Source organism: Macaca fascicularis, chromosome 14 (genome assembly GCF_037993035.2).
Source record: "Macaca fascicularis isolate 582-1 chromosome 14, T2T-MFA8v1.1".
In the NCBI taxonomy this organism is placed as follows: Eukaryota; Metazoa; Chordata; class Mammalia; order Primates; family Cercopithecidae; genus Macaca; species Macaca fascicularis.
The window spans coordinates 114,788,435-114,798,522 of NC_088388.1; the positions used below are offsets into that span (position 1 = coordinate 114,788,435).

General features: G+C 47.7%; 1 long non-coding RNA gene across 2 annotated transcripts in view; it reads left to right on the forward strand.

Annotated features, from left to right (window-relative positions):
- The window catches only part of LOC123568684 (uncharacterized), a 158,226-nt gene extending 148,138 nt beyond the window's left edge, over positions 1-10,088 (forward strand). Inside the window, exons 2-4 of one of the 2 annotated variants that reach the window (XR_010581012.1) lie at positions 1,909-4,357; positions 8,310-8,520; positions 9,477-10,088. This is a non-coding gene — a long non-coding RNA (uncharacterized lncRNA). The remainder of the gene's footprint in view (positions 1-1,908; positions 4,358-8,309; positions 8,521-9,476) is intronic. The other variant, XR_012422799.1, reaches the window with a different exon arrangement.

Here is a 10,088-nt window from a genome sequence, read left to right on the forward strand (position 1 = left end):
TACCATGGAGTTGCCTGTTATTTTCCTGTGGTGGCACAGTGGCTGATGAAGTGCTGGCCCTCCGCTGTGGCAGCCAACACTACCAGATAGAAGCTGCTCTTCAAGAAAATCCTTCAAAGGCCCTATTGCCTTGAAATGCTATGCACTATTTCTATGGGCTCTTAAACAGAATAATTCATTAGTCAGTGAAGAACAATCAATATCACACTCCAACAATTTACACACTGACTCTGTTTACCCAGTGGACCCTCTCTGATAATATTATTTATGATCCTAAATAACTCCATCGGTGTTCAATAAAGCTGGAGGTGCCTCTGGGACCAGGACACAATCAGATTATGAAGACATATGGTTTGCTCAGCTCTGGAAATGTTCAGACGCATTTCATTGATGTTAGTCTCACAGTGGTACCTTCCCCGCTCAGTTCTACAGCCTTCCTAATGGTGTTTGCAGGAAGGCCCTCCTCTTTAGGAAGGGGCTGCCAAGGGAATTTTACGATGGCTATTTCAGGATTCTCCAAAGTGAAGGACACATTGAATAGTTCAATGGATTCTAGACCAGGCTGGCAATTTTGATGTACTAGGCTCTTTGCCTATAGAAGGGTATGGAACAAATGTGCCTGGGAGAGATTTGTGAGGCAACAGAGAGACGAGGATGTGGGGTGTGTGCGTGTGTGTGTGTGTGAGTGTGTGTGTGTGTAGGAGAACACAGGAGGGGTGAGGTTAGGTGAGAAGCAGAGGATTTGCAGGGTCAAATAAATACATTGGAAGTCATAAGAATTCAGGGAGGTCTCCAGACTTACTTCAAGATGGAAGGAGAGAGGTAAGGTGAGACCGTTCACTTAAAAACACATCCTTTTATTATGTGACTTCTTACAATGAACATGTATTATTTATGTAATTAAAAATATAGAGAGATGGCAAGTCTCCCTCTTTGTCCTCTCCCTCCCTCTCCCTATTTTTCTCCCTCTCCATTACCCTCTCTCTCTTCCTCCTCCCCCTCCTCCCTTTTCTTCTTCTTTCTTTGTCTCTGTCTCATATGCACACTGCAGGTTAGAGAAGCAACATCAAGAGAGGCTCTGATGTGGCTTCATCACTAACTGCAGCGGGACAACATCAGTGCACATTCGGAGCCCATGTTATAGAATGGACTGTGAAGGCAAAGCGTCAAAGAGGGAAAAGGCAGCATTGCAAAGAGAGGGAAGGCATTAAAATCTCTTTTATTTTCCTACTCATTAACCCTTTAGTCCTCAGGAGAGCAGGCGAAATTGGGAGGGCTGCAGTTATGAAGAAAGGAAGGGTCTGGCCCAGGATCTCCTGGGCTGTCTACATTGTGGTGTTCTGATCCCAGCCTGGGAGGGAAGCCCCCAGGGCCCAGCCTATGTGGGTTATGACAGCCTTTCAAAGGGAAGCTGAAATCTGGGGCAGGTGCCAGCACCTGGCAATCACTTTTGAAACCTGCCCTTTCCAAATACTCTACATAATAACCCTGAGAGCTCAGCAGAGGAGACAGTGCCATCCCCACTTACTAGATGAGGCAATGAAGAGTTCCGGGCATGAATGCCCAGACCTAGTACCAGGAACTCTGCCCTCCTAGCCAGCAATCTCGAGACTAGCCCAGCAGCATTTCTGCTCATCTGACCTGTGACTAATGGCCAGCAGTGAGTGGCTATATGAAGGTCTGGACCAAAGGGTAATCTGTGGCAGAGACTTCAAAGACAAAAAATACATGACAGTGTGTGGGGAAGATGCCCATCAATTTCTAGCCCCATAGTACTCTGATTCCATTGATGAACTGATCTTTGCTGCACAAGAGTCTCATGGATGCTCTGACTCTCTCATTTCTCTCTCTCTCTCTCTCTCTCTCTCCCCCATCCTCCCTTCCTTTCTGTTTTCCTTTTATCCTTAGATATTTACTGAATACCTGCCATGTTCCAAACATTCAGAAAGGAGTTGTAATTGATAAAGAAGACACCTGTCTACAAGAAGCTTGCAGTCTACTGGCCAGAGATGAGATGTGTTCACAGATAACCATGCTGCAGGTTAAGTAAAGAAGAATCTGTAAGAGTGCTATGCCACTGTGACCTGTTCTTTGAACAAGCTTGGTGTGTGAAATGAAATCACAAAGCAACTTTCTTTGATTTCCTACTATCCATTTACATTTACTTAAGGAGGAAAGTTCTTCTAACTCCAAATATGTACTTGGAAAGATCCACGACCTTTAGGAACATTTGGGGGGAAATAAAATGTTCAATGATACCTGAAATCATATCTAGATTCAACTCATATTTAGAATGCCCGATCCCATGTAATGGTCAAAGCTTCCAACTTCATACAAAGTTATAGCTGGTTTCTCTCTCCCCAGCCAGTGCCTGCAGCAGGGCAGGGGTTGAATGGTCAGCTTCTATCTGCAGAGGTCCTATTGTCCCTGCGTGCAGCCCAGTGGGCAGGGCCTAACTTTGTACCATCCCAGCTCTCTTGCTTGCAAAGCCCATATGCAAACACTAGGAAACACTTAGGCATCTTTGCCTGAACAGATACGGGGAGAGCAACTCATCCATGTGCCACCTCCTCTGCTTTCCTTGCTGTCACCCAGATTTTACAGGTGAAGGTCACATGTCAGGCACTCGTTCTCCCACACTACAGGGGACATACACTCTGCTGTCTGAGTGGTCCCAGAGAAGAGCCCCTAGTAGACTCGAGATAAGGTATAGTCACACCTGCCTCTCCCCTTAGGGAGGTGGAACTCACAACTCAGCTGTCTCTAAGAATCCCTCTTCGCAAATACCTTCCTGTCAATCTCCCACACACTTATTTTTTTAATACCCTTGACAAGAGTAAGGGTTTTGAGCTGTGAAACCAGTTTCTGGATATTTCCTTTGAAATTTCCATCCCAGTCTGGCTCCTTGCTGGAGCAGCCAATATTCTGCCATTTCAGGTGCTGAGCCCTGGCCTGGCAGGTGACAGCAGGGAGAGGCCAATTCCAGCAGAGGAGATTCCAGGCATGTGGGGATATGGTGGTGGTCTCCATGGAGCGAGAAGCAGGGCGTTAATAAAACAGTGCCAGGAATAACCCTGTGATTGATGGGTAAAGGTCATGGACTCTGGGATACTGGCATGCACTGATGGGAAACTGTTAGGTCTGGACCAAGATCATCTCTGGCTTCCTGCTTCCCTCAGGTACCAGGATGCTCTGCTATGGTCTCTGGCAAAACTGAGCATCGGGGCTGGGAACATAATTTTGCCTGGGACAGCTGCTGTAGGCGCTTCAGAATGCCTGGTTTCCTAAATTTTATTGGTGTCAGGATAGAGCTTTGATAAGCTTTAATGTGCTATTAATTATTTGGGCTGTTTAAAAAGGGAGTGCATGAGAGGCTTGAAGTTGAACGATCTCATTTCTGAGGTGCTGAGGAGGTACACACATACGCCCCAGTGGCAACTGACTCAGGATCCAGCCACTCACGGAGTTCCTCCCTCTGCTCAGACACCAAGAGTGCTGCTGCCTGAGACTGAGCAGAGTGGGGAACTGGGGAGGATCTCCACTGCTTTGAACTTAAATGTAACTTGGGCAATTTGGACTTTCTTTGGGCTTTAATTTGCAAGGGCTAAATACTTTGATTTTGGACTTTAATCTCTTTGGGATTTTAATCTCTAAATTTTTCCCTAGGAATTTGATAATGGGAAGGGTTTATATCCAAATTTGGGGCATCTTATTTTCCCATTTATTATTGAAGAAATCTTTATGCATTTTTTATTAGCTCTTTATGCATTTTATTATTGAAGTATCTTCACTCTGCTATTAAACCTCATTACAGAACCTCTGATGAGGTTAGTGGGCCATGTGGCTGGACATCAATTTGGATTAGAAATAGAACAGGCTCTGAACTTGCAGTCTTAGACACAACATAGCCTTGGACTGGATTTTATTAACACACCGGTTCTGGCTCATCTCAGAGCCTTATGGAAGTGAAATCAACAGTGTCTTAGGATGGTCCCAGGAAGGCACAGGAAGGAACAGAGGTTGATGCTGGGGGAGCAATCTCCTGCTCAGATAGTTAGCTCATCCCCTCCTGGAGCCAGATGACCACATACCTGGTTGTCCAGGGGTTAAACATTAAACCCAGCTGGTTAAGAGAACAAAAAGCTGGGGAATTTTTATCTCCTTCCTTCTCTAGTTTTCCTATAGAGGGACTTTCCTGACACCACACACGTGGCCCCTCTCTGCTCCCTTTTTGACCCAGCTAGGAGTGATTTGTCACTTGGGTTTACGTATGACCCACTCTCTTCCCCTCCCTCTCCCTCTCTTTTGGTATATGCCTGCCCTGGGAGAACACACAAGCTCTGCTGTCAGCCATATGGTAAGATTTGTGGGGCTGGCTCTGCCCCCCACTAGGGAAGCCTGAAGTTTTGGGGGATCAGATCAGTTCAGGGGTAGAGTGGCAAGTCATTCTGGTCAGACAGACAGCACACCCTCTAATTTAACATTATCAGGAATAAAGGTGCTATTTCGATCTTCATTTCTCTGGCTCTTGGTCTGTCAATGGAGTGGTTCTGTAGTCAGAAAGTGAGAAAGTGGAGTTACAAATTTGCCCCCCTCAAACCTGAGAAGCAACCCTTTGGACCAATGGCAAAGTGATTTCTCAGCTGTGAACTAACAGTTTTCTTTTGGAATGAATCGTGTGCTTTTAATTTTCCACTTCAAAAACACACACTTCAGCAGAAGTCACTTTACAGCAAATGAAAGAAGAAATTTCCCCAGGGGAGAAAGGGGTTTGATACTTAGAGGGTAGAAGAGATGACTTAGGAGCATCTATTTTTCCCAACTGTGAAGTCACCAGGAGGTCTTTTTGATATTATTGCCCTTCTAGCCAATAAGGCAGTGGTTTGCAAAATGCTAGCAATTAAGAAGTGCTCTAATTGGCTGAATTGTATCTCACTGTCCAGAGTTCTGGGAGAGAACATAGGCAGAGTTAGAGATGGCAGAATGTGTCTGACTCACAACGAAGGTAGGAAGGGCTGGGTGGGTTTTATTGTGGGATAACTTTCCCAGAGACTCCTCTATTTAGCTCTGCATATGGAAGCAGGGCTGTCAAAATGGCAAGTTCTATAGATTGGCCCATTGCAACTGCCCCTTATTAAACTCCCTTCAGAGTCAATAATGTGTTTACTCTCCTCTTCCTCTTTATATACTCACCACTGCCATCGCCACCACCTTCACCCTCATCATTATCTCTCTCATTTATGGAGCACTGTGCAAACCATTTTTATGCATGATCTTCTCCTCACAACAACCCTGTGAGATAGATACCCTTATTTCCCCCCATTTCCAGTGGGTAAACTGAGGCTGGAGGAAATTGAGCCAATAAATGGTAGAGCCAGAATTCCAGCTCAGACCAATGTGACTCCAGTACACTATGCCATTCAGATGCCTATCCAATGTCTTCTTGGATGCTTCAGTAGCTCCTGAGCTTCCCGTTGCACTGTTGGACAGAATGCAAGCCTCTCTTCCCAGGTCTTTGACATTTGGTCCGTCATTACCCAGAATGCATCCTGTCACACCATGGCAGCATGTTTGATTGAGGCAGGGCCCTAGCTAATGCTTTGCAGTCGAGCAGGGATACTGGGCTGGTGCAATGTAAAAGGCTGACCTGGGGAGATGGCATTTCACTGAACTCATTGAGGCTTGAAATGGGTGTGCTGTGAACTGTACGGCCTTGCCCTCCTGAAGGGAGGGCTCCAAGGGACAACTGGAAGGCCTGCCATAGTATCTCCTCCCTCTCAGCATGCCATGGCCTTCCAGGGGGCTTCCAGTTCCATGCTGAGGCTGTACTTCCCTCTCAGGGAGAGCTGGTTGCTCCCGCATGCTGTTTGCAGTGTTTTACATCTACCTCTGCAAACCTGCTGGGCGTTCTGCCTGGATGATGCTGTTCACATTCCGAATGCTTGTGTTTACCCACCTCCTCACTGAACAAATTTACAAAGTCAACATTTTGGGACATCTCAGAGATTTAAAAAAAAATTACAACACAAAACTAACACAACTATGTTGTCCTCTCCCATCCCCTTGTTTCTAACACATCATAGAGTGGAATTAACGAGATTCTAGTCCTTGGCACTGGATCAATTCTGAGATGCCATCTCCACCCAGTCTCCATCCCCAGTGTTTCCCCTAACTCTCAATGTTCTGAGAAGTGATGGTAAACAGAATACAGGCCATCGTGTCAACTATACCTGGCTTCTAATCCCAACTCAGTCTCTCACTAGCTCTGTAATGATGAGTAAGTTACATAATCTCTGTGAGTTTAGTTTCCTCATGGGAAACTGATACCCACTTTGCATTGTTGTGCTGAGCTTTAGGCAAGGTATCCAGGATGGGCATGGTTTCGGTTGTTGGTTGCTCATTCCAGAATTTCATCCTTTTGACCTCGACCAGTTCAGTGATTAATGGTTTTCATCAGTTAAATCTGGATGATGGAGGAATTGAGTCAGAAGTAGGACAGGGAAGCTGGACCCAGAGCAGACACTGAGCACCCCCAGGCAAGCCCCTGATCTTTCTGTGCTTTCGTGCCTCCCTCCGTTGTGCCCTGATCTGAAATCATTTTGCCTCTTAGTGGAAGGATATGAGGCTGAGATGGAAAGAAGAAGGAGAGGTGCTCAAAAGGCTGCTGAAGAAAGATGAATAGCCCCTTGTAAGCCCCACTTGCTGCTGCCCACCCTTGATTATCTGTGGCACTAGAGGAGAGAGAGCATAATTCTGTAAGAGAGGAGCACCCAAAACTGCTGCTTGATAACCCTGGGTTTCTCCTGGACAAAGGCTCTACTTCTTGGGGTATTGTTCATGTTCTTCATGTTCTGGTCCCAGGAGACTTCTGCAGAGGCATCTCTCTGCTCCCCTCTCTCCCGATGGACCACCCACTCTGCCTTGAATGTACTGTGCCCATTCGCTCCTTTGATCATCTTTTATTCTTGGAATGTCCTCCCTTCAAACTCTTTTGCCCCGATACTGCCCCACCAGGTGAACTCAAATTTATCCTCATGGTTTCCTCTAAAGTGTCCTCTGATCTCTATATGGCTTTTTTTTTTTTTTTTTTAAACTCCTCCTGACTTCCTCTCCATCTTTCTCCCTCTTCTCCCTGGACATGCAGCGACAGCCTCTACTACAGCACCTCGCATTGTGCTGCAGTGTCTGTTTACATGGCAGCATCCCCTGCCAGATTTAAGGCAGGGACTGTGCTTATTCTTCCCCATGTCCCCAGTGCCCAGTAAAGTGCCAGGCAAATAATAGACAATTAATAAACACTTGTTGTTGAATTGCATTCGGAGCTGTGTATGCCCCAGCTCTCTTGTTTCACCTCTCCCTTCCCACAGCACACTCATGGTCTCTCCCTCTCGCCCTGCCCTCTCCTCATTTCTCCCCTCCCTTGTCCCATCACTGTCCTTGCTATCTCCTAATTGAATTTTTCTGGACAGTAACAAGGCCAGAGATATCTTGCAAAGTGAATACACCACCCACAAATAATCGAGTTGCCACCATTCTCTTAGGCGAGCACTATTTTGGGGATACTATTTATCTCCCCTTCTTCCCATATGTCCACCCCCAGGGTGGGTCATAAAGGGGACAAAACCAGCTCCTCTAATTTGGTGGAGTCCAGCGTGGAGCCACGCAGCCCATGTCCCTTCTCCTGCTCCTCTTACCTCTGCAGGCAGCTCTGGGCAAACAAGTCAGTCTTCATTAAGACAAGGCACACCTGTTACCTGCATGAACTCTGCCCTTCTCCCCGGTGGCAATTAGCCGGGCTCTGGCTGGTGGAAAAGCATTGGCTTCCCCTGCTCTCTCAGTGAGCTTTTCTTAGTGAAAGGGCTATCAGAATCTCCTGCCCAGGGGTCCTGCTGTCCGTTATTATATCACCGCCCCTGCCATCCTGCCTTTACAGCAGCCCTTGGAGAGGAATCTTAATGTGTGCTGAAGACAGCAGCAGGAGTAGGAGGGGGCAAGGAGAGACAAGAACTCGGGTTTCTGGGCGGGTGAAGGGGGCCTGCACTGTATTGTTTTAAACTTCAGACAGACAGTTTCAGGAACCTTGTATTTATTTATTCCTTATTTCTAGTAAAGGTGAGAATGCAGTGAGGGCTGGTCCAGCATGGATAAAACCGCTGCCCGCACGGTGGGGATTGGGGCGGGGCTGGGGAGAAGAAAAAGTGCCACTTTGAACAGAGCAAGGAGGGAATGGGCTTTGTGGGGTCATTTAGTCCATCCCCCTGCCTCCTTAGCCTTCTGAACTATGAAAGCCTTCCCTTTCTCTCAATTAGGTATGAAGCATGCCGGGCTCGCGCACTGCCCCTCGTTATATTCATGATTGCGTGAGGATTCTCCCAATGGCTCTCCAAGTCCTTGCAAGGCAGTGTCTCTCTGCTTACAGCATTCTGTTCCAGCAGGAAATGGAGAAAGAGTGCCCAGAAGGTGAAAAAGAAGAGAAGACCCCCTGAGGGGGACATCCACATTTATTTGAGCACCTACCAGGTACCAGACATTATACCTGACCATTTTTGCCCACAATTTCAGTTAACACACTAAGACCCAGAGAGAGTAAGGGATTTTCCAACATTGCCCAGCTGTATGTAGTACCCACCGTGCCCTTCCACCACCATCTCATTCACGGTCCATATTCATTCCAGGGACACCCCAAGCTACTGGGGGAACCAGGTTCGGGAGCCAAGCACAGGCCCTCCTCAGACCTTAGCCTCTGTCTGGCCCCTTCCTCCGCTTGGTGCCTGGGCTCCCCTACAGCCTCCTGTGCTCCAGGCATCCTGACCTAGCCAGTTCCCAGATAGAAGGCCCTTCTCTTTTCCTGATTCCCACCACAGCCCGACCTCTCAGAGAGGAAGGGCGTGAGTTGGAGCCTGTGTCTATCTGACCAAGGCCCTGGTGAGGCTCCATGCCAGCAGCTCCTAGTAAGTGCCTGGTTGCCCCAAAGGGCACCAGCCCCTCTCCTATAATGCCAGTTAACCTACAACCTTTCTCCCCACTGTACTGAGGAGGTTCAGAAGCCACCTTCTGGATTCTCTAGATTCAAGGACACAAGTGCCTGGTGCTTCTGTGGTGCAGACTAAAGATGTCCGTTCCTCACTTGAACCCTTCTCCTCAAAACCCCAAGGCTGTCCTATTTTCCTTGCCCAGAAAGAAAACCTCATTCTGGCTCACCAGCTCCTCCTGCAGCTCCAGTTTCCCTTGGAGGAGGCACGCTGCCATGCCGCAGCCCCTGGGTTGTTTTTTTCTTTTTTCTTTTTCTTTTTTTTTTTTTTTTTTGAGATGGAGTCTTGCTCTGTCACTCAGAATGGAATGCAGTGGTGCGATCCCAGCTCACTGCAACCTCCGCCCCTCCAGGTTTTAAGAAATTCTCTGCCTCAGACTCCGGGGTAGCTGGGATTACAGGTGCATGCCACCACGCCTGGCTAATTTTTTTTTTTTTTTTTTAGTAGAGACGGGGTTTCACCATCTTGGCGAGGCTAGTCTTGAACTCCTGACCTCGTGATCCACCCGCCTCGGCCTCCCAAAGTGCTGGGATCACAAGCGTGAGCCACCGTGCCCGGCCCAGCCCCCAGTTCGAAACCAACCTGGCAGCGCCAGAGGCCTGAAAGAGGGCTGCTCCTGTCCAGATCTGGTTTCTGATTGTTCGCTGCCCTAAGTCCTGACTTCTTCTTTTTGTAAATTATCCTGTATTCTAGAATCACCTTCCCCTGCTCCCAGGAACTGTATTCCTCACAGTTCTGGAGATGGGGAATCCAAGATCAAGGCGCCAGCAGATCCAGTGTCTGGTGAGGGCCTGCTTCCTGGCGGATGGATGGCCACGTTCTCATTGCAGTCTCACAACAGCCGAGAGAGAGCAAGTTCCCTGGAATCCCTTTCATAAGGGCCCTTATCCCATTCAGGAAGGCTCTGCTTGCATGATCTGAGGCTCACAATCACCTCCCAAGGCTCTGCCCCAGTATCATCAGTTTAGAGGTTGGGATTTCAATGCATGAATTTGGAAATTTGGGGGTACACAGGTGTTCAGACCGTAACAAACTCCTAACACTACTTGTGTGGGA